Below are 21,726 nucleotides of genomic sequence, written 5' to 3' on the forward strand. Positions count from 1 at the left end.
GAAATGATTTTGTACGGTCCGTTTGGCAATCAATGTAAACCGAAACAAATCGTGTTCTGGAAAATATTGAATTGTTTGAAAATGGCCTTGTGGAAGGCGAGGGTCTCAGCATGTTATGGGATGCATCATTTTTCTATGAATTATGTTCTTGCCTTGTTTAAGAGAGAGATGTTTCTTTATGTGGATTTACGGAATATGTTGTAATTGTTGTGGAGGATCTTCAATTGAGCAATTGTGACTTGCTTTGATGGTTGACACTTGTTTGCTGGTTTTCATTTTAATAAAAAATCGTCGTAGTATCTGTTCTTATTAGTTTAATAGCTGATATGTCCTGCAATGCGGGACTCGTCTATTAAATGGATTTTTGGTATCGGGAGTTGGATTTTAGGGGCTTGCTCCGTCCGCTCCACGTATCGACCCGGTATTGCAGTACCTCCGGGAATGGTGCACCCCCTTGGGGAAAATTGAAACAAAGAAAAGATACTGATGAAATGGAAAGTGTTTGTTGAAGTCTTTGTTTGTAATTAGCCTGCCCACAAGGAGCGAAAACTCAGTTAAGCATTCAGGTGCGTATGCAATACATGTCTGCATTTTAAAAATCATTTTCTCTGCAACTGTTGGCCCGATTGGCGCGAAATGTTACCATCGGAGTAACTCAGCTTGTATAATAAAAAAATGAAAAATATTTTTATTACGTCACAGGTCACGTGGTACAGGTGCCATCTTTGAAAAATCGAAAAAAGCTACATCTGTATCTCTGAAACCGCTCCATGGAATACATGGCTCATTGTCAAGTACTCTACGAGGGGAATAAGATATGTTAAGGATGATGCTATCGTTACCTTAATTATGACGTCATTTAAATGAAAGGTTTTATTAGATGAAACGATTTACGAAATGAAAGGATTTACTAAATGAAAGGATTTACTAAATGAAAGGTTTTACTAAATGAAGCGATTTACAAAATGAAAGGTTTTACTAAATGAAACGATTTACTAAATGAAAGGTTTTACTAAATGAAACGATTTACTGAATGAAAGGATTTACTAAATGAAAGGATTTACTAAATGAAAGGTTTTACTCAATGAAAGGATTTACTAAATGAAAGGATTTACTAAATGAAATGATTTTCTAAATGAAAGGTTTTACTAAATGAAAGGATTTACTAAATGAAACGATTTACTAAATGAAAGGATTTACTAAATGAAAGGATTTACTAAATGAAAGGATTTACTGGATGAAACGATTTACTAAATGAAAGAATTTACTAAATGAAAAGATTTACTAAATGAAACGATAAACTAAATGAAACGATTTACTAAATGAAAGGATTTAATAAATGAAAGAATTTACGAAATGAAAAGATTTACTAAATGAAAGGATTTACGAAATGAAAGGATTTACTAAATGAAAGGATTTACTAAATGAAAGGATTTACGAAATGAAAGGATTTACTAAATGAAAGGTTTTACTAAATGAAACTATTTATTAAATTAAAGGATTTACTAAATGAAACGATTTACTAAATTAAAGGATTTACTAAATGAAAGGTTTTACTAAATGAAACGATTTACTAAATGAAAGGATTTACTAAATGAAAGGATTTACTCGATGAAACGATTTACTAAATGAAAGAATTTACTAAATGAAAGGATTTAATAAATGAAAGAATTTACTAAATGAAAGGATTTACTAAATGAAAGGATTTACTAAATGAAAGGATTTACTAAATGAAAGGATTTACCAAATTAAAGGTTTTACGAAATGAAACGATTTACTAAATTAAAATATTTACTAAATGAAACGATTTACTCAATGAAAGGATTTACTAAATGAAACGATTTACTAAATCAAAAGATTTTCTAAATGAAAGGATTTACTAAATGAAAGGATTTACGAGATGAAACGATTTACTAAATGAAAGAATTTACTAAATGAAAGGATTTACTAAATGAAAGGATTTACTAAATGAAAGGATTTACTAAATGAAAGGTTTTACTAAATGAAACGATTTACTAAATTAAAGGATTTACTAAATGAAACGATTTACTAAATTAAAGGATTTACTAAATGAAAGGTTTTACTAAATGAAAGGATTTACTAAATGAAAGGATTTACTAAATGAAATGATTTTCTAAATGAAAGGTTTTACGAAATGAAAGGATTTACTAAATGGCAGGATTTACTAAATGAAAGGATTTACTAAATGAAAAGATTTACTAAATGAAAGGATTTACTAAATGAAAGGATTGACTAAATTAAAGGTTTTACTAAATGAAACGATTTACTAAATTAAAGGATTTACTAAATGAAACGATTTACTAAATGAAAGGTTTTACTAAATGAAACAATTTACTAAATGAAAGGTTTTACTAAATGAAACGATTTACTAAATGAAAGGATTTACTAAATGAAAGGATTTACTAGATGAAACTATTTACTAAATGAAAGAATTTACTAAATGAAAGGATTTAATAAATGAAAATTTACTAAATGAAAGGATTTACTAAATGAAAGGATTTACTAAATGAAAGGATTTACTAAATGAAAGGATTTACCAAATTAAAGGTTTTACGAAATGAAACGATTTACTAAATTAAAATATTTACTAAATGAAACGATTTACTCAATGAAAGGATTTACTAAATGAAACGATTTACTAAATCAAAAGATTTTCTAAATGAAAGCATTTACTAAATGAAAGGATTTACGAGATGAAACGATTTACTAAATGAAAGAATTTACTAAATGAAAAGATTTACGAAATGAAACGATTTACTAAATGAAAGGATTTACTAAATGAAAGGATTTAATAAATGAAAGAATTTACTAAATGAAAAGATTTACTAAATGAAACGATTTACTAAATGAAAGGATTTACTAAATGAAAAGATTTACTAAATGAAAGGATTTACTAAATGAAAGGATTTACTAAATGAAAGGTTTTACTAAATGAAAGGATTTACTAAATGAAATGATTTTCCAAATGAAAGGATTTACTAAATGAAAGGATTTACTAAATGGCAGGATTTACTAAATGAAAGGATTTACTAAATGAAAGGATTTACTAAATGAAAGGTTTTACTAAATGAAAGGTTTTACTCAATGAAACGATTTACTAAATGAAAGGTTTTACTAAATGAAACGATTTACTAAATGAAAGGATTTACTAAATGAAAGGATTTACTAAATGAAAGGTTTTACTAAATGAAAGGATTTACTAAATGAAATGATTTTCCAAATGAAAGGATTTACTAAATGAAAGGATTTACTAAATGGCAGGATTTACTAAATGAAAGGATTTACTAAATGAAAGGATTTACTAAATGAAAGGTTTTACTCAATGAAACGATTTACTAAATGAAAGGTTTTACTAAATGAAACGATTAACTAAATGAAAGGATTTACTAAATGAAAGGGTTTAATAAATGAAAGAATTTACTTCATGAAAAGATTTACTAAATGAAACGATTTACGAAATGAAAGGATTTACTGAATGAAAAGATTTACTAAATGAAAGGTTTTACTAAATGAAACGATTTACTAAATGAAAGGTTTTACGAAATGAAAGGATTTAATAAATGAAAGAATTTGCGAAATGAAAGAATTTACTAAATTAAAGGTTTTACTCAATGAAACGATTAACTAAATGAAAGGTTTTACTAAACGAAACGATTTACTAAATGAAAGGATTTACTAAATGAAAGGGTTTAATAAATGAAAGAATTCACTTCATGAAAAGATTTACTAAATGAAACGATTTACGAAATGAAAGGATTTACTGAATGAAAAGATTTACTAAATGAAACAATTTACTAAATGAAAGGATTTACTAAATGAAAGGATTTACTAAATGGAAGGATTTACTAAATGAAAGGATTTACTAAATGAAAGGATTTACTAGATGAAACGATTTACTAAATGAAAGGATTTACTAAATGAAATGCTTTTCTAAATGAAAGGATTTACTAAATTAAAGGTTTTACTAAATGAAACGATTTACTAAATTAAAAGATTTACTAAATTAAATGATTTACTAAATGAAATGATTTACTAAATGAAAGGATTTACTAAATGAAAGGTTTTACTAAATGAAAGGATTTACTAAATGAAAGGATTTACTAAATGAAAGGATTTACTAAATGAAATGATTTTCTAAATGAAAGGATTTACTAAATGAAAGGATTTACTAAATGGAAATATTTACGAAATGAAACGATAAACTAAATGAAAGGATTTACTAAATTAAAGGATTTAATAAATGAAAGAATTTACTAAATGAAAGGCTTTACTGAATGAAAGGATTTACTAAATTAAAGGTTTTACTAAATGAAACGATTTACTAAATTAAAAGATTTACTAAATTAAATGATTTACTAAATGAAACGATTTACTAAATGAAAGGATTTACTAAATGAAAGGTTTTACTAAATGAAAGGATTTACTAAATGAAAGGATTTACTAAATGAAAGGATTTACCAAATGAAATGATTTTCTAAATGAAAGGATTTACTAAATGAAAGGTTTTACTAAATGAAACAATTTACTAAAAGGTTTTACTAAATGAAACGATTTACTAAATGAAAGGATTTACTAAATGAAATGATTTTCTAAATGAAAGGTTTTACTAAATGGAACAATTTACTAAATGAAAGGTTTTACTAAATGAAACGATTTACTAAATGAAAGGATTTACTAAATGAAAGGATTTACTAAATGAAAGGATTTACGAGATGAAACGATTGACTAAATGAAATAATTTACTAAATGGAAATATTTACTAAATGAAACGATAAACTAAATGAAAGGATTTACTAAATTAAAGGATTTAATAAATGAAAGAATTTACTAAATGAAAGGCTTTACTGAATGAAAGGATTTACTAAATTAAAGGTTTTACTAAATGAAACGATTTACTAAATTAAAAGATTTACTAAATTAAATGATTTACTAAATGAAACGATTTACTAACTGAAAGGATTTACTAAATGAAAGGTTTTACTAAATGAAAGGATTTACTAAATGAAAGGATTTACTAAATGAAAGGATTTACCAAATGAAATGATTTTCTAAATGAAAGGATTTACTAAATGAAAGGTTTTACTAAATGAAACAATTTACTAAATGAAAGGTTTTACTAAATGAAAGGTTTTACTAAATGAAGCGATTTACAAAATGAAAGGTTTTACTAAATGAAACGATTTACTAAATGAAAGGTTTTACTAAATGAAACGATTTACTGAATGAAAGGATTTACTAAATGAAAGGATTTACTAAATGAAAGGTTTTACTCAATGAAAGGATTTACTAAATGAAAGGATTTACTAAATGAAAGGATTTACTAAATGAAATGATTTTCTAAATGAAAGGTTTTACTAAATGGCAGGATTTACTAAATGAAAGGATTTACTAAATGAAAGGTTTTACTAAATGAAACAATTTACGAAATGAAAGGTTTTACTAAATGAAACGATTTACTAAATGAAAGGATTTACTAAATGAAAGGATTTACTAAATGAAAGGATTTACTAAATGAAATGATTTTCTAAATGAAAGGTTTTACGAAATGAAAGGATTTACTAAATGGCAGGATTTACTAAATGAAAGGATTTACTAAATGAAACGATTTACTAAATGAAAGAATTTACTAAATGAAAAGATTTACTAAATGAAACGATAAACTAAATGAAACGATTTACTAAATGAAAGGATTTAATAAATGAAAGAATTTACGAAATGAAAAGATTTACTAAATGAAAGGATTTACGAAATGAAAGGATTTACTAAATGAAAGGATTTACTAAATGAAAGGATTTACTAAATGAAAGGATTTACTAAATGAAAGGTTTTACTAAATGAAACGATTTACTAAATTAAAGGATTTACTAAATGAAACGATTTACTAAATTAAAGGATTTACTAAATGAAAGGTTTTACTAAATGAAAGGATTTACTAAATGAAATGATTTTCTAAATGAAAGGTTTTACGAAATGAAAGGATTTACTAAATGGCAGGATTTACTAAATGAAAGGATTTACTAAATGAAAGGATTTACTAAATGAAAGGATTTACTAAATGAAAGGATTGACTAAATTAAAGGTTTTACTAAATGAAACGATTTACTAAATTAAAGGATTTACTAAATGAAACGATTTACTAAATGAAAGGTTTTACTAAATGAAACAATTTACTAAATGAAAGGTTTTACTAAATGAAACGATTTACTAAATGAAAGGATTTACGAAATGAAAGGATTTACTAGATGAAACGATTTACTAAATGAAAGAATTTACTAAATGAAAGGATTTAATAAATGAAAGAATTTACTAAATGAAAGGATTTACTAAATGAAAGGATTTACTAAATGAAAGGATTTACTAAATGAAAGGATTTACCAAATTAAAGGTTTTACGAAATGAAACGATTTACTAAATTAAAATATTTACTAAATGAAACGATTTACTCAATGAAAGGATTTACTAAATGAAACGATTTACGAAATCAAAAGATTTTCTAAATGAAAGGATTTACTAAATGAAAGGATTTACGAGATGAAACGATTTACTAAATGAAAGAATTTACTAAATGAAAGGATTTACTAAATGAAAGGATTTACTAAATGAAAGGATTTACTAAATGAAAGGTTTTACTAAATGAAACGATTTACTCAATTAAAGGATTTACTAAATGAAACGATTTACTAAATTAAAGGATTTACTAAATGAAAGGTTTTACTAAATGAAAGGATTTACTAAATGAAAGGATTTACTAAATGAAATGATTTTCTAAATGAAAGGTTTTACGAAATGAAAGGATTTACTAAATGAAAGGATTTACTAAATGAAAGGATTTACTAAATGAAAGGATTTACTAAATGAAAGGATTGACTAAATTAAAGGTTTTACTAAATGAAACGATTTACTAAATTAAAGGATTTACTAAATGAAACGATTTACTAAATGAAAGGTTTTACTAAATGAAACAATTTACTAAATGAAAGGTTTTACTAAATGAAACGATTTACTAAATGAAAGGATTTACTAAATGAAAGGATTTACTAGATGAAACGATTTACTAAATGAAAGAATTTACTAAATGAAAGGATTTAATAAATGAAAGAATTTACTAAATGAAAGGATTTACTAAATGAAAGGATTTACTAAATGAAAGGATTTACTAAATGAAAGGATTTACCAAATTAAAGGTTTTACGAAATGAAACGATTTACTAAATTAAAATATTTACTAAATGAAACGATTTACTCAATGAAAGGATTTACTAAATGAAACGATTTACTAAATCAAAAGATTTTCTAAATGAAAGCATTTACTAAATGAAAGGATTTACGAGATGAAACGATTTACTAAATGAAAGAATTTACTAAATGAAAGGATTTAATAAATGAAAGAATTTACTAAATGAAAATATTTACTAAATGAAACGATTTACTAAATGAAAGGATTTACTAAATGAAAAGATTTACTAAATGAAAGGATTTACTAAATGAAAGGATTTACTAAATGAAAGGTTTTACTAAATGAAAGGATTTACTAAATGAAATGATTTTCCAAATGAAAGGATTTACTAAATGAAAGGATTTACTAAATGGCAGGATTTACTAAATGAAAGGATTTACTAAATGAAAGGATTTACTAAATGAAAGGTTTTACTCAATGAAACGATTTACTAAATGAAAGGTTTTACTAAATGAAACGATTTACTAAATGAAAGGATTTACTAAATGAAAGGATTTACTAAATGAAAGGTTTTACTAAATGAAAGGATTTACTAAATGAAATGATTTTCCAAATGAAAGGATTTACTAAATGAAAGGATTTACTAAATGGCAGGATTTACTAAATGAAAGGATTTACTAAATGAAAGGATTTACTAAATGAAAGGTTTTACTCAATGAAACGATTTACTAAATGAAAGGTTTTACTAAATGAAACGATTTACTAAATGAAAGGATTTACTAAATGAAAGGGTTTAATAAATGAAAGAATTTACTTCATGAAAAGATTTACTAAATGAAACGATTTACGAAATGAAAGGATTTACTGAATGAAAAGATTTACTAAATGAAAGGTTTTACTAAATGAAACGATTTACTAAATGAAAGGTTTTACGAAATGAAAGGATTTAATAAATGAAAGAATTTGCGAAATGAAAGAATTTACTAAATGAAAGGTTTTACTCAATGAAACGATTAACTAAATGAAAGGTTTTACTAAACGAAACGATTTACTAAATGAAAGGATTTACTAAATGAAAGGGTTTAATAAATGAAAGAATTCACTTCATGAAAAGATTTACTAAATGAAACGATTTACGAAATGAAAGGATTTACTGAATGAAAAGATTTACTAAATGAAACGATTTACTAAATGAAAGGATTTACTAAATGAAAGGATTTACTAAATGGAAGGATTTACTAAATGAAAGGATTTACTAAATGAAAGGATTTACTAGATGAAACGATTTACTAAATGAAAGGATTTACTAAATGAAATGCTTTTCTAAATGAAAGGATTTACTAAATTAAAGGTTTTACTAAATGAAACGATTTACTAAATTAAAAGATTTACTAAATTAAATGATTTACTAAATGAAATGATTTACTAAATGAAAGGATTTACTAAATGAAAGGTTTTACTAAATGAAAGGATTTACTAAATGAAAGGATTTACTAAATGAAAGGATTTACTAAATGAAATGATTTTCTAAATGAAAGGATTTACTAAATGAAAGGATTTACTAAATGAAAGGATTTACTAAATTTAAGGTTTTACTAAATGAAACGATTTACTAAATGAAAGGATTTACTAAATGAAAGGTTTTACTAAATGGAACAATTTACTGAATGAAAGGTTTTACTAAATGAAACGATTTACTAAATGAAAGGATTTACTAAATGAAAGGATTTACGAGATGAAACGATTGACTAAATGAAATAATTTACTAAATGGAAATATTTACTAAATGAAACGATAAACTAAATGAAAGGATTTACTAAATTAAAGGATTTAATAAATGAAAGAATTTACTAAATGAAAGGCTTTACTGAATGAAAGGATTTACTAAATTAAAGGTTTTACTAAATGAAACGATTTACTAAATTAAAAGATTTACTAAATTAAATGATTTACTAAATGAAACGATTTACTAACTGAAAGGATTTACTAAATGAAAGGTTTTACTAAATGAAAGGATTTACTAAATGAAAGGATTTACTAAATGAAAGGATTTACCAAATGAAATGATTTTCTAAATGAAAGGATTTACTAAATGAAAGGTTTTACTAAATGAAACAATTTACTAAATGAAAGGTTTTACTAAATGAAAGGTTTTACTAAATGAAGCGATTTACAAAATGAAAGGTTTTACTAAATGAAACGATTTACTAAATGAAAGGTTTTACTAAATGAAACGATTTACTGAATGAAAGGATTTACTAAATGAAAGGTTTTACTCAATGAAAGGATTTACTAAATGAAAGGATTTACTAAATGAAAGGATTTACTAAATGAAATGATTTTCTAAATGAAAGGTTTTACTAAATGGCAGGATTTACTAAATGAAAGGATTTACTAAATGAAAGGTTTTACTAAATGAAACAATTTACGAAATGAAAGGTTTTACTAAATGAAACGATTTACTAAATGAAACGATTTACTAAATGAAAGGATTTACTAAATGAAAGGATTTACTAAATGAAAGGATTTACTGGATGAAACGATTTACTAAATGAAAGAATTTACTAAATGAAAAGATTTACTAAATGAAACGATAAACTAAATGAAACGATTTACTAAATGAAAGGATTTAATAAATGAAAGAATTTACGAAATGAAAAGATTTACTAAATGAAAGGATTTACGAAATGAAAGGATTTACTAAATGAAAGGATTTACTAAATGAAAGGATTTACTAAATGAAAGGATTTACTAAATGAAAGGTTTTACTAAATGAAACGATTTACTAAATTAAAGGATTTACTAAATGAAACGATTTACTAAATTAAAGGATTTACTAAATGAAAGGTTTTACTAAATGAAAGGATTTACTAAATGAAATGATTTTCTAAATGAAAGGTTTTACGAAATGAAAGGATTTACTAAATGGCAGGATTTACTAAATGAAAGGATTTACTAAATGAAAGGATTTACTAAATGAAAGGATTTACTAAATGAAAGGATTGACTAAATTAAAGGTTTTACTAAATGAAACGATTTACTAAATTAAAGGATTTACTAAATGAAACGATTTACTAAATGAAAGGTTTTACTAAATGAAACAATTTACTAAATGAAAGGTTTTACTAAATGAAACGATTTACTAAATGAAAGGATTTACGAAATGAAAGGATTTACTAGATGAAACGATTTACTAAATGAAAGAATTTACTAAATGAAAGGATTTAATAAATGAAAGAATTTACTAAATGAAAGGATTTACTAAATGAAAGGATTTACTAAATGAAAGGATTTACTAAATGAAAGGATTTACCAAATTAAAGGTTTTACGAAATGAAACGATTTACTAAATTAAAATATTTACTAAATGAAACGATTTACTCAATGAAAGGATTTACTAAATGAAACGATTTACGAAATCAAAAGATTTTCTAAATGAAAGGATTTACTAAATGAAAGGATTTACGAGATGAAACGATTTACTAAATGAAAGAATTTACTAAATGAAAGGATTTACTAAATGAAAGGATTTACTAAATGAAAGGATTTACTAAATGAAAGGTTTTACTAAATGAAACGATTTACTCAATTAAAGGATTTACTAAATGAAACGATTTACTAAATTAAAGGATTTACTAAATGAAAGGTTTTACTAAATGAAAGGATTTACTAAATGAAAGGATTTACTAAATGAAATGATTTTCTAAATGAAAGGTTTTACGAAATGAAAGGATTTACTAAATGGCAGGATTTACTAAATGAAAGGATTTACTAAATGAAAGGATTTACTAAATGAAAGGATTTACTTAATGAAAGGATTGACTAAATTAAAGGTTTTACTAAATGAAACGATTTACTAAATTAAAGGATTTACTAAATGAAACGATTTACTAAATGAAAGGTTTTACTAAATGAAACAATTTACTAAATGAAAGGTTTTACTAAATGAAACGATTTACTAAATGAAAGGATTTACTAAATGAAAGGATTTACTAGATGAAACGATTTACTAAATGAAAGAATTTACTAAATGAAAGGATTTAATAAATGAAAGAATTTACTAAATGAAAGGATTTACTAAATGAAAGGATTTACTAAATGAAAGGATTTACTAAATGAAAGGATTTACCAAATTAAAGGTTTTACGAAATGAAACGATTTACTAAATTAAAATATTTACTAAATGAAACGATTTACTCAATGAAAGGATTTACTAAATGAAACGATTTACTAAATCAAAAGATTTTCTAAATGAAAGCATTTACTAAATGAAAGGATTTACGAGATGAAACGATTTACTAAATGAAAGAATTTACTAAATGAAAAGACTTACGAAATGAAACGATTTACTAAATGAAAGGATTTACTAAATGAAAGGATTTACTAAATGAAAATATTTACTAAATGAAACGATTTACTAAATGAAAGGATTTACTAAATGAAAAGATTTACTAAATGAAAGGATTTACTAAATGAAAGGATTTACTAAATGAAAGGTTTTACTAAATGAAAGAATTTACTAAATGAAATGATTTTCCAAATGAAAGGATTTACTAAATGAAAGGATTTACTAAATGGCAGGATTTACTAAATGAAAGGATTTACTAAATGAAAGGATTTACTAAATGAAAGGTTTTACTCAATGAAACGATTTACTAAATGAAAGGTTTTACTAAATGAAACGATTTACTAAATGAAAGGATTTACTAAATGAAAGGATTTACTAAATGAAAGGTTTTACTAAATGAAAGGATTTACTAAATGAAATGATTTTCCAAATGAAAGGATTTACTAAATGAAAGGATTTACTAAATGGCAGGATTTACTAAATGAAAGGATTTACTAAATGAAAGGATTTACTAAATGAAAGGTTTTACTCAATGAAACGATTTACTAAATGAAAGGTTTTACTAAATGAAACGATTTACTAAATGAAAGGATTTACTAAATGAAAGGGTTTAATAAATGAAAGAATTTACTTCATGAAAAGATTTACTAAATGAAACGATTTACGAAATGAAAGGATTTACTGAATGAAAAGATTTACTAAATGAAAGGTTTTACTAAATGAAACGATTTACTAAATGAAAGGTTTTACGAAATGAAAGGATTTAATAAATGAAAGAATTTGCGAAATGAAAGAATTTACTAAATGAAAGGTTTTACTCAATGAAACGATTAACTAAATGAAAGGTTTTACTAAACGAAATGATTTACTAAATGAAAGGATTTACTAAATGAAAGGGTTTAATAAATGAAAGAATTCACTTCATGAAAAGATTTACTAAATGAAACGATTTACGAAATGAAAGGATTTACTGAATGAAAAGATTTACTAAATGAAACGATTTACTAAATGAAAGGATTTACTAAATGAAAGGATTTACTAAATGGAAGGATTTACTAAATGAAAGGATTTACTAAATGAAAGGATTTACTAGATGAAACGATTTACTAAATGAAAGGATTTACTAAATGAAATGCTTTTCTAAATGAAAGGATTTACTAAATTAAAGGTTTTACTAAATGAAACGATTTACTAAATTAAAAGATTTACTAAATTAAATGATTTACTAAATGAAATGATTTACTAAATGAAAGTATTTACTAAATGAAAGGTTTTACTAAATGAAAGGATTTACTAAATGAAAGGATTTACTAAATGAAAGGATTTACTAAATGAAATGATTTTCTAAATGAAAGGATTTACTAAATGAAAGGATTTACTAAATGAAAGGATTTACTAAATTTAAGGTTTTACTAAATGAAACGATTTACTAAATGAAAGGATTTACTAAATGAAAGGTTTTACTAAATGGAACAATTTACTAAATGAAAGGTTTTACTAAATGAAACGATTTACTAAATGAAAGGATTTACTAAATGAAAGGATTTACGAGATGAAACGATTGACTAAATGAAATAATTTACTAAATGGAAATATTTACTAAATGAAACGATAAACTAAATGAAAGGATTTACTAAATTAAAGGATTTAATAAATGAAAGAATTTACTAAATGAAAGGCTTTACTGAATGAAAGGATTTACTAAATTAAAGGTTTTACTAAATGAAACGATTTACTAAATTAAAAGATTTACTAAATTAAATGATTTACTAAATGAAACGATTTACTAAATGAAAGGATTTACTAAATGAAAGGTTTTACTAAATGAAAGGATTTACTAAATGAAAGGATTTACTAAATGAAAGGATTTACCAAATGAAATGATTTTCTAAATGAAAGGATTTACTAAATGAAAGGTTTTACTAAATGAAACAATTTACTAAATGAAAGGTTTTACTAAATGAAACGATTTACGAAATGAAAGGATTTACTAAATGAAATGATTTTCTAAATGAAAGGTTTTACTAAATGAAAGGATTTACTAAATGGCAGGATTTACTAAATGAAAGGATTTACTAAATGAAAGGCTTTACTAAATGAAAGGTTTTACTAAATGGAACGATTTACTAAATGAAAGGATTTACTAAATGAAATGTTTTCTAAATGAAAGGTTTTATTAAATGAAAGGATTTACTAAATGGCAGGATTTACTAAATGAAAGGATTTACTAAATGAATGGATTTACTAAATGAAATGATTTTCTAAATGAAAGGATTTACTAAATGAAAGAATTTACTTAATGAAAAGATTTACTAAATGAAACGATTTACGAAATGAAAGGATTTACTGAATGAAAAGATTTACTAAATGAAACGATTTACTAAATGAAAGGATTTACTAAATGAAAGGATTTACTAAATGAAAGGTTTTACTCAATGAAACGATTTACTAAATGAAAGGTTTTACTAAATGAAACGATTTACTCAATGAAAGGATTTACTAAATGAAAGGGTTTAATAAATGAAAGAATTTACTTCATGAAAAGATTTACTAAATGAAACGATTTACGAAATGAAAGGATTTACTGAATGAAAAGATTTACTAAATGAAAGGTTTTACTAAATGAAACGATTTACTAAATGAAACGATTTACGAAATGAAAGGATTTACTAAATGAAACGATTTACTAAATAAAAGAATTTACTAAATGAAACGATTTACTAAATGAAACGATTTACTAAATGAAACGATTTACTAATTGAAAGGATTTCCTAAATGAAAGGTCATTTATTGCAAATGAAAGATCTAAATTTTCTAATAATATGTAATGGTGTAATGATGTAAAGGTCTAACAAGGTGTAAAGGTCAAAAAGGTGTGGTCTAAAAATGTGTACGGTAATGATCTAAATTATCTAAAAAGGTGTAAATTGTCTGAAGGGCAAAGGTCTGAAGGAGGTATAAATGTGTAAAGGTCTGAAAAAGATGTTAATCTGTAAAGGTCTGAAAAAGGTGTAAATGGCTGAAAAGGTGTATGGATCTGAAAAGAGGTAAATGTGTAAGGTCTGAAAAGGGTGTAAATGGCTGAAAAGGTGTACGAATCTGAAAAGAGGTAAATGTGTAAAGGTCTGAAAAGGGTGTAAATGTCTGAAAAGGTGTGTGGGTCTGAAAAGGTGTATGGGTCTGAAAAAGGTGCAAAGGTCTGAAAAGGTGTATGGGTCTGAAATGGTGTGAAGGTCTGAAAAGGGTGTAAAGGTCTAAAGAGGTCTGAGGGGTCTTAAAAGGGGTCTTAGAAAGGGTGTAAGGGGTCTGAATCGGTCTAGAGAGGAAAAGGGTAAGTTCCAATCGTACAATAAATAGACGTACTCATGTCAAACAGTATGTAATTAATAGACATACTTACTGTAAAGTAGATGGCGACTTAACCAGACATCAGCTGTTCAATACCACGTGATTCAGTGACTTTGGTGGATTAATCGATGCTTATACACCGCTTTCTCTTTCAGAATTTCTGATTGGCAGAACGCGCCTGTGTTCGCATGAAACCACGTGGTTTTATCCCAGTAAAATGATAATAAACTCCCATCCAGATTAGGATTCCCCCAATGTGCTATTGACAATGTGTAAACAACCCGGTTTCTGATGTCCAATTCCATTGGAATGTCGATCCAGAGACGAGAATGCCGCGTTTTTACACCTGGCGCGGCTCTGACTTCCCGAGGAAATCACGTGATGTTACAGCTCTCGCTCCCTCTTCCTGTTGTTCTTCATCCACTAAATCCTATATTTCTCCTAACATAAACAACATGAATATATCACATCGGAATTGTTTAATAGCAGAATATGGACGGAGGCTCGGAGCTGCAATGGAGGCGCCGAACGGGAGGACATTTCGAGGGAATTTGGATTTTCCCTGAATCGGCGCCGCTGAATAATAAAGGTGATCCTCATGGAAAAGGATTTTTGAATTATTTTTTAGTTATCGCTTCTCGGCCTTTTGGCTCAGATCAAGTGTAGTATCTGTTCTTATTAGTTTAATAGCTGATATGTCCTGCAATGCGGGACTCGTCTATTAAATGGATTTTTGGTATCGGGAGTTGGATTTTAGGGGCTTGCTCCGTCCGCTCCACGTATCGACCCGGTATTGCAGTACCTCCGGGAATGGTGCACCCCCTTGGGGAAAATTGAAACAAAGAAAAGATACTGATGAAATGGAAAGTGTTTGTTGAAGTCTTTGTTTGTAATAAGCCTGCCCACAAGGAGCGAAAACTCAGTTAAGCATTCAGGTGCGTATGCAATACATGTCTGCATTTTAAAAATCATTTTCTCTGCAACTGTTGGCCCGATTGGCGCGAAATGTTACCATCGGAGTAACTCAGCTTGTATAACAAAAAAATGAAAAATATTTTTATTACGTCACAGGTCACGTGGTACAGGTGCCATCTTTGAAAAATCGAAAAAAGCTACATCTGTATCTCTGAAACCGCTCCATGGAATACATGGCTCATTGTCAAGTACTCTACGAGGGGAATAAGATATGTTAAGGATGATGCTATCGTTACCTTAATTATGACGTCATTTAAATGAAAGGTTTTATTAGATGAAACGATTTACGAAATGAAAGGATTTACTAAATGAAAGGATTTACTAAATGAAAGGTTTTACTAAATGAAGCGATTTACAAAATGAAAGGTTTTACTAAATGAAACGATTTACTAAATGAAAGGTTTTACTAAATGAAACGATTTACTGAATGAAAGGATTTACTAAATGAAAGGATTTACTAAATGAAAGGTTTTACTCAATGAAAGGATTTACTAAATGAAAGGATTTACTAAATGAAAGGATTTACTAAATGAAATGATTTTCTAAATGAAAGGTTTTACTAAATGAAAGGATTTACTAAATGAAAGGATTTACTAAATGAAAGGTTTTACTAAATGAAACAATTTACGAAATGAAAGGTTTTACTAAATGAAACGATTTACTAAATGAAAGGATTTACTAAATGAAAGGATTTACTAAATGAAAGGATTTACTGGATGAAACGATTTACTAAATGAAAGAATTTACTAAATGAAAAGATTTACTAAATGAAACGATAAACTAAATGAAACGATTTACTAAATGAAAGGATTTAATAAATGAAAGAATTTACGAAATGAAAAGATTTACTAAATGAAAGGATTTACGAAATGAAAGGATTTACTAAATGAAAGGATTTACTAAATGAAAGGATTTACGAAATGAAAGGATTTACTAAATGAAAGGTTTTACTAAATGAAACGATTTATTAAATTAAAGGATTTACTAAATGAAACGATTTACTAAATTAAAGGATTTACTAAATGAAAGGTTTTACTAAATGAAAGGATTTACTAAATGAAATGATTTTCTAAATGAAAGGTTTTACGAAATGAAAGGATTTACTAAATGGCAGGATTTACTAAATGAAAGGATTTACTAAATGAAAGGATTTACTAAATGAAAGGATTTACTAAATGAAAGGATTTACTAAATGAAAGGATTGACTAAATTAAAGGTTTTACTAAATGAAACGATTTACTAAATTAAAGGATTTACTAAATGAAACGATTTACTAAATGAAAGGTTTTACTAAATGAAACAATTTACTAAATGAAAGGTTTTACTAAATGAAACGATTTACTAAATGAAAGGATTTACTAAATGAAAGGATTTACTCGATGAAACGATTTACTAAATGAAAGAATTTACTAAATGAAAGGATTTAATAAATGAAAGAATTTACTAAATGAAAGGATTTACTAAATGAAAGGATTTACTAAATGAAAGGATTTACTAAATGAAAGGATTTACCAAATTAAAGGTTTTACGAAATGAAACGATTTACTAAATTAAAATATTTACTAAATGAAACGATTTACTCAATGAAAGGATTTACTAAATGAAACGATTTACTAAATCAAAAGATTTTCTAAATGAAAGGATTTACTAAATGAAAGGATTTACGAGATGAAACGATTTACTAAATGAAAGAATTTACTAAATGAAAGGATTTACTAAATGAAAGGATTTACTAAATGAAAGGATTTACTAAATGAAAGGTTTTACTAAATGAAACGATTTACTAAATTAAAGGATTTACTAAATGAAACGATTTACTAAATTAAAGGATTTACTAAATGAAAGGTTTTACTAAATGAAAGGATTTACTAAATGAAAGGATTTACTAAATGAAATGATTTTCTAAATGAAAGGTTTTACGAAATGAAAGGATTTACTAAATGGCAGGATTTACTAAATGAAAGGATTTACTAAATGAAAGGATTTACTAAATGAAAGGATTTACTAAATGAAAGGATTGACTAAATTAAAGGTTTTACTAAATGAAACGATTTACTAAATTAAAGGATTTACTAAATGAAACGATTTACTAAATGAAAGGTTTTACTAAATGAAACAATTTACTAAATGAAAGGTTTTACTAAATGAAACGATTTACTAAATGAAAGGATTTACTAAATGAAAGGATTTACTAGATGAAACGATTTACTAAATGAAAGAATTTACTAAATGAAAGGATTTAATAAATGAAAGAATTTACTAAATGAAAGGATTTACTAAATGAAAGGATTTACTAAATGAAAGGATTTACTAAATGAAAGGATTTACCAAATTAAAGGTTTTACGAAATGAAACGATTTACTAAATTAAAATATTTACTAAATGAAACGATTTACTCAATGAAAGGATTTACTAAATGAAACGATTTACTAAATCAAAAGATTTTCTAAATGAAAGCATTTACTAAATGAAAGGATTTACGAGATGAAACGATTTACTAAATGAAAGAATTTACTAAATGAAAAGATTTACGAAATGAAACGATTTACTAAATGAAAGGATTTACTAAATGAAAGGATTTAATAAATGAAAGAATTTACTAAATGAAAAGATTTACTAAATGAAACGATTTACTAAATGAAAGGATTTACTAAATGAAAAGATTTACTAAATGAAAGGATTTACTAAATGAAAGGATTTACTAAATGAAAGGTTTTACTAAATGAAAGGATTTACTAAATGAAATGATTTTCCAAATGAAAGGATTTACTAAATGAAAGGATTTACTAAATGGCAGGATTTACTAAATGAAAGGATTTACTAAATGAAAGGATTTACTAAATGAAAGGTTTTACTCAATGAAACGATTTACTAAATGAAAGGTTTTACTAAATGAAACGATTTACTAAATGAAAGGATTTACTAAATGAAAGGATTTACTAAATGAAAGGTTTTACTAAATGAAAGGATTTACTAAATGAAATGATTTTCCAAATGAAAGGATTTACTAAATGAAAGGATTTACTAAATGGCAGGATTTACTAAATGAAAGGATTTACTAAATGAAAGGATTTACTAAATGAAAGGTTTTACTCAATGAAACGATTTACTAAATGAAAGGTTTTACTAAATGAAACGATTAACTAAATGAAAGGATTTACTAAATGAAAGGGTTTAATAAATGAAAGAATTTACTTCATGAAAAGATTTACTAAATGAAACGATTTACGAAATGAAAGGATTTACTGAATGAAAAGATTTACTAAATGAAAGGTTTTACTAAATGAAACGATTTACTAAATGAAAGGTTTTACGAAATGAAAGGATTTAATAAATGAAAGAATTTGCGAAATGAAAGAATTTACTAAATTAAAGGTTTTACTCAATGAAACGATTAACTAAATGAAAGGTTTTACTAAACGAAACGATTTACTAAATGAAAGGATTTACTAAATGAAAGGGTTTAATAAATGAAAGAATTCACTTCATGAAAAGATTTACTAAATGAAACGATTTACGAAATGAAAGGATTTACTGAATGAAAAGATTTACTAAATGAAACGATTTACTAAATGAAAGGATTTACTAAATGAAAGGATTTACTAAATGGAAGGATTTACTAAATGAAAGGATTTACTAAATGAAAGGATTTACTAGATGAAACGATTTACTAAATGAAAGGATTTACTAAATGAAATGCTTTTCTAAATGAAAGGATTTACTAAATTAAAGGTTTTACTAAATGAAACGATTTACTAAATTAAAAGATTTACTAAATTAAATGATTTACTAAATGAAATGATTTACTAAATGAAAGGATTTACTAAATGAAAGGTTTTACTAAATGAAAGGATTTACTAAATGAAAGGATTTACTAAATGAAAGGATTTACTAAATGAAATGATTTTCTAAATGAAAGGATTTACTAAATGAAAGGATTTACTAAATGAAAGGATTTACTAAATTTAAGGTTTTACTAAATGAAACGATTTACTAAATGAAAGGATTTACTAAATCAAAAGATTTTCTAAATGAAAGCATTTACTAAATGAAAGGATTTACGAGATGAAACGATTTACTAAATGAAAGAATTTACTAAATGAAAAGATTTACGAAATGAAACGATTTACTAAATGAAAGGATTTACTAAATGAAAGGATTTAATAAATGAAAGAATTTACTAAATGAAAAGATTTACTAAATGAAACGATTTACTAAATGAAAGGATTTACTAAATGAAAAGATTTACTAAATGAAAGGATTTACTAAATGAAAGGATTTACTAAATGAAAGGTTTTACTAAATGAAAGGATTTACTAAATGAAATGATTTTCCAAATGAAAGGATTTACTAAATGAAAGGATTTACTAAATGGCAGGATTTACTAAGTGAAAGGATTTACTAAATTAAAGGATTTACTAAATGAAAGGTTTTACTCAATGAAACGATTTACTAAATGAAAGGTTTTACTAAATGAAACGATTTACTAAATGAAAGGATTTACTAAATGAAAGGATTTACTAAATGAAAGGTTTTACTAAATGAAAGGATTTACTAAATGAAATGATTTTCCAAATGAAAGGATTTACTAAATGAAAGGATTTACTAAATGGCAGGATTTACTAAATGAAAGGATTTACTAAATGAAAGGATTTACTAAATGAAAGGTTTTACTCAATGAAACGATTTACTAAATGAAAGGTTTTACTAAATGAAACGATTTACTAAATGAAAGGATTTACTAAATGAAAGGGTTTAATAAATGAAAGAATTTACTTCATGAAAAGATTTACTAAATGAAACGATTTACGAAATGAAAGGATTAACTGAATGAAAAGATTTACTAAATGAAAGGTTTTACTAAATGAAACGATTTACTAAATGAAAGGTTTTACGAAATGAAAGGATTTAATAAATGAAAGAATTTGCGAAATGAAAGAATTTACTAAATGAAAGGTTTTACTCAATGAAACGATTAACTAAATGAAAGGTTTTACTAAACGAAACGATTTACTAAATGAAAGGATTTACTAAATGAAAGGGTTTAATAAATGAAAGAATTCACTTCATGAAAAGATTTACTAAATGAAACGATTTACGAAATGAAAGGATTTACTGAATGAAAAGATTTACTAAATGAAACGATTTACTAAATGAAAGGATTTACTAAATGAAAGGATTTACTAAATGGAAGGATTTACTAAATGAAAGGATTTACTAAATGAAAGGATTTACTAGATGAAACGATTTACTAAATGAAAGGATTTACTAAATGAAATGCTTTTCTAAATGAAAGGATTTACTAAATTAAAGGTTTTACTAAATGAAACGATTTACTAAATTAAAAGATTTACTAAATTAAATGATTTACTAAATGAAATGATTTACTAAATGAAAGGATTTACTAAATGAAAGGTTTTACTAAATGAAAGGATTTACTAAATGAAAGGATTTACTAAATGAAATGATTTTCTAAATGAAAGGATTTACTAAATGAAAGGATTTACTAAATGAAAGGATTTACTAAATTTAAGGTTTTACTAAATGAAACGATTTACTAAATGAAAGGATTTACTAAATGAAAGGTTTTACTAAATGGAACAATTTACTAAATGAAAGGTTTTACTAAATGAAACGATTTACTAAATGAAAGGATTTACTAAATGAAAGGATTTACGAGATGAAACGATTGACTAAATGAAATAATTTACTAAATGGAAATATTTACTAAATGAAACGATAAACTAAATGAAAGGATTTACTAAATTAAAGGATTTAATAAATGAAAGAATTTACTAAATGAAAGGATTTACTGAATGAAAGGATTTACTAAATTAAAGGTTTTACTAAATGAAACG

The 21,726-nt window shown here is 25.3% G+C and overlaps 2 non-coding genes across 2 annotated transcripts; both read left to right on the forward strand.

Moving 5' to 3' along the window:
- The first annotated feature begins 264 nt into the window (after positions 1–264).
- On the forward strand, positions 265–455 carry LOC137419667 (U2 spliceosomal RNA). Its single transcript, XR_010982974.2, has one exon. It is a non-coding gene; the product is annotated as a U2 spliceosomal RNA (small nuclear RNA).
- Positions 456–15,523: 15,068 nt separating this feature from the next.
- LOC137419648 (U2 spliceosomal RNA) lies at positions 15,524–15,717 on the forward strand. The gene has a single exon (XR_010982957.2). It is a non-coding gene; the product is annotated as a U2 spliceosomal RNA (small nuclear RNA).
- The last annotated feature ends 6,009 nt before the right edge of the window (positions 15,718–21,726 follow it).

This window comes from Myxine glutinosa, chromosome 1 (assembly GCF_964187855.1).
Source record: "Myxine glutinosa chromosome 1, kmMyxGlut1.1, whole genome shotgun sequence".
NCBI lineage: Eukaryota > Metazoa > Chordata > Myxini > Myxiniformes > Myxinidae > Myxine > Myxine glutinosa.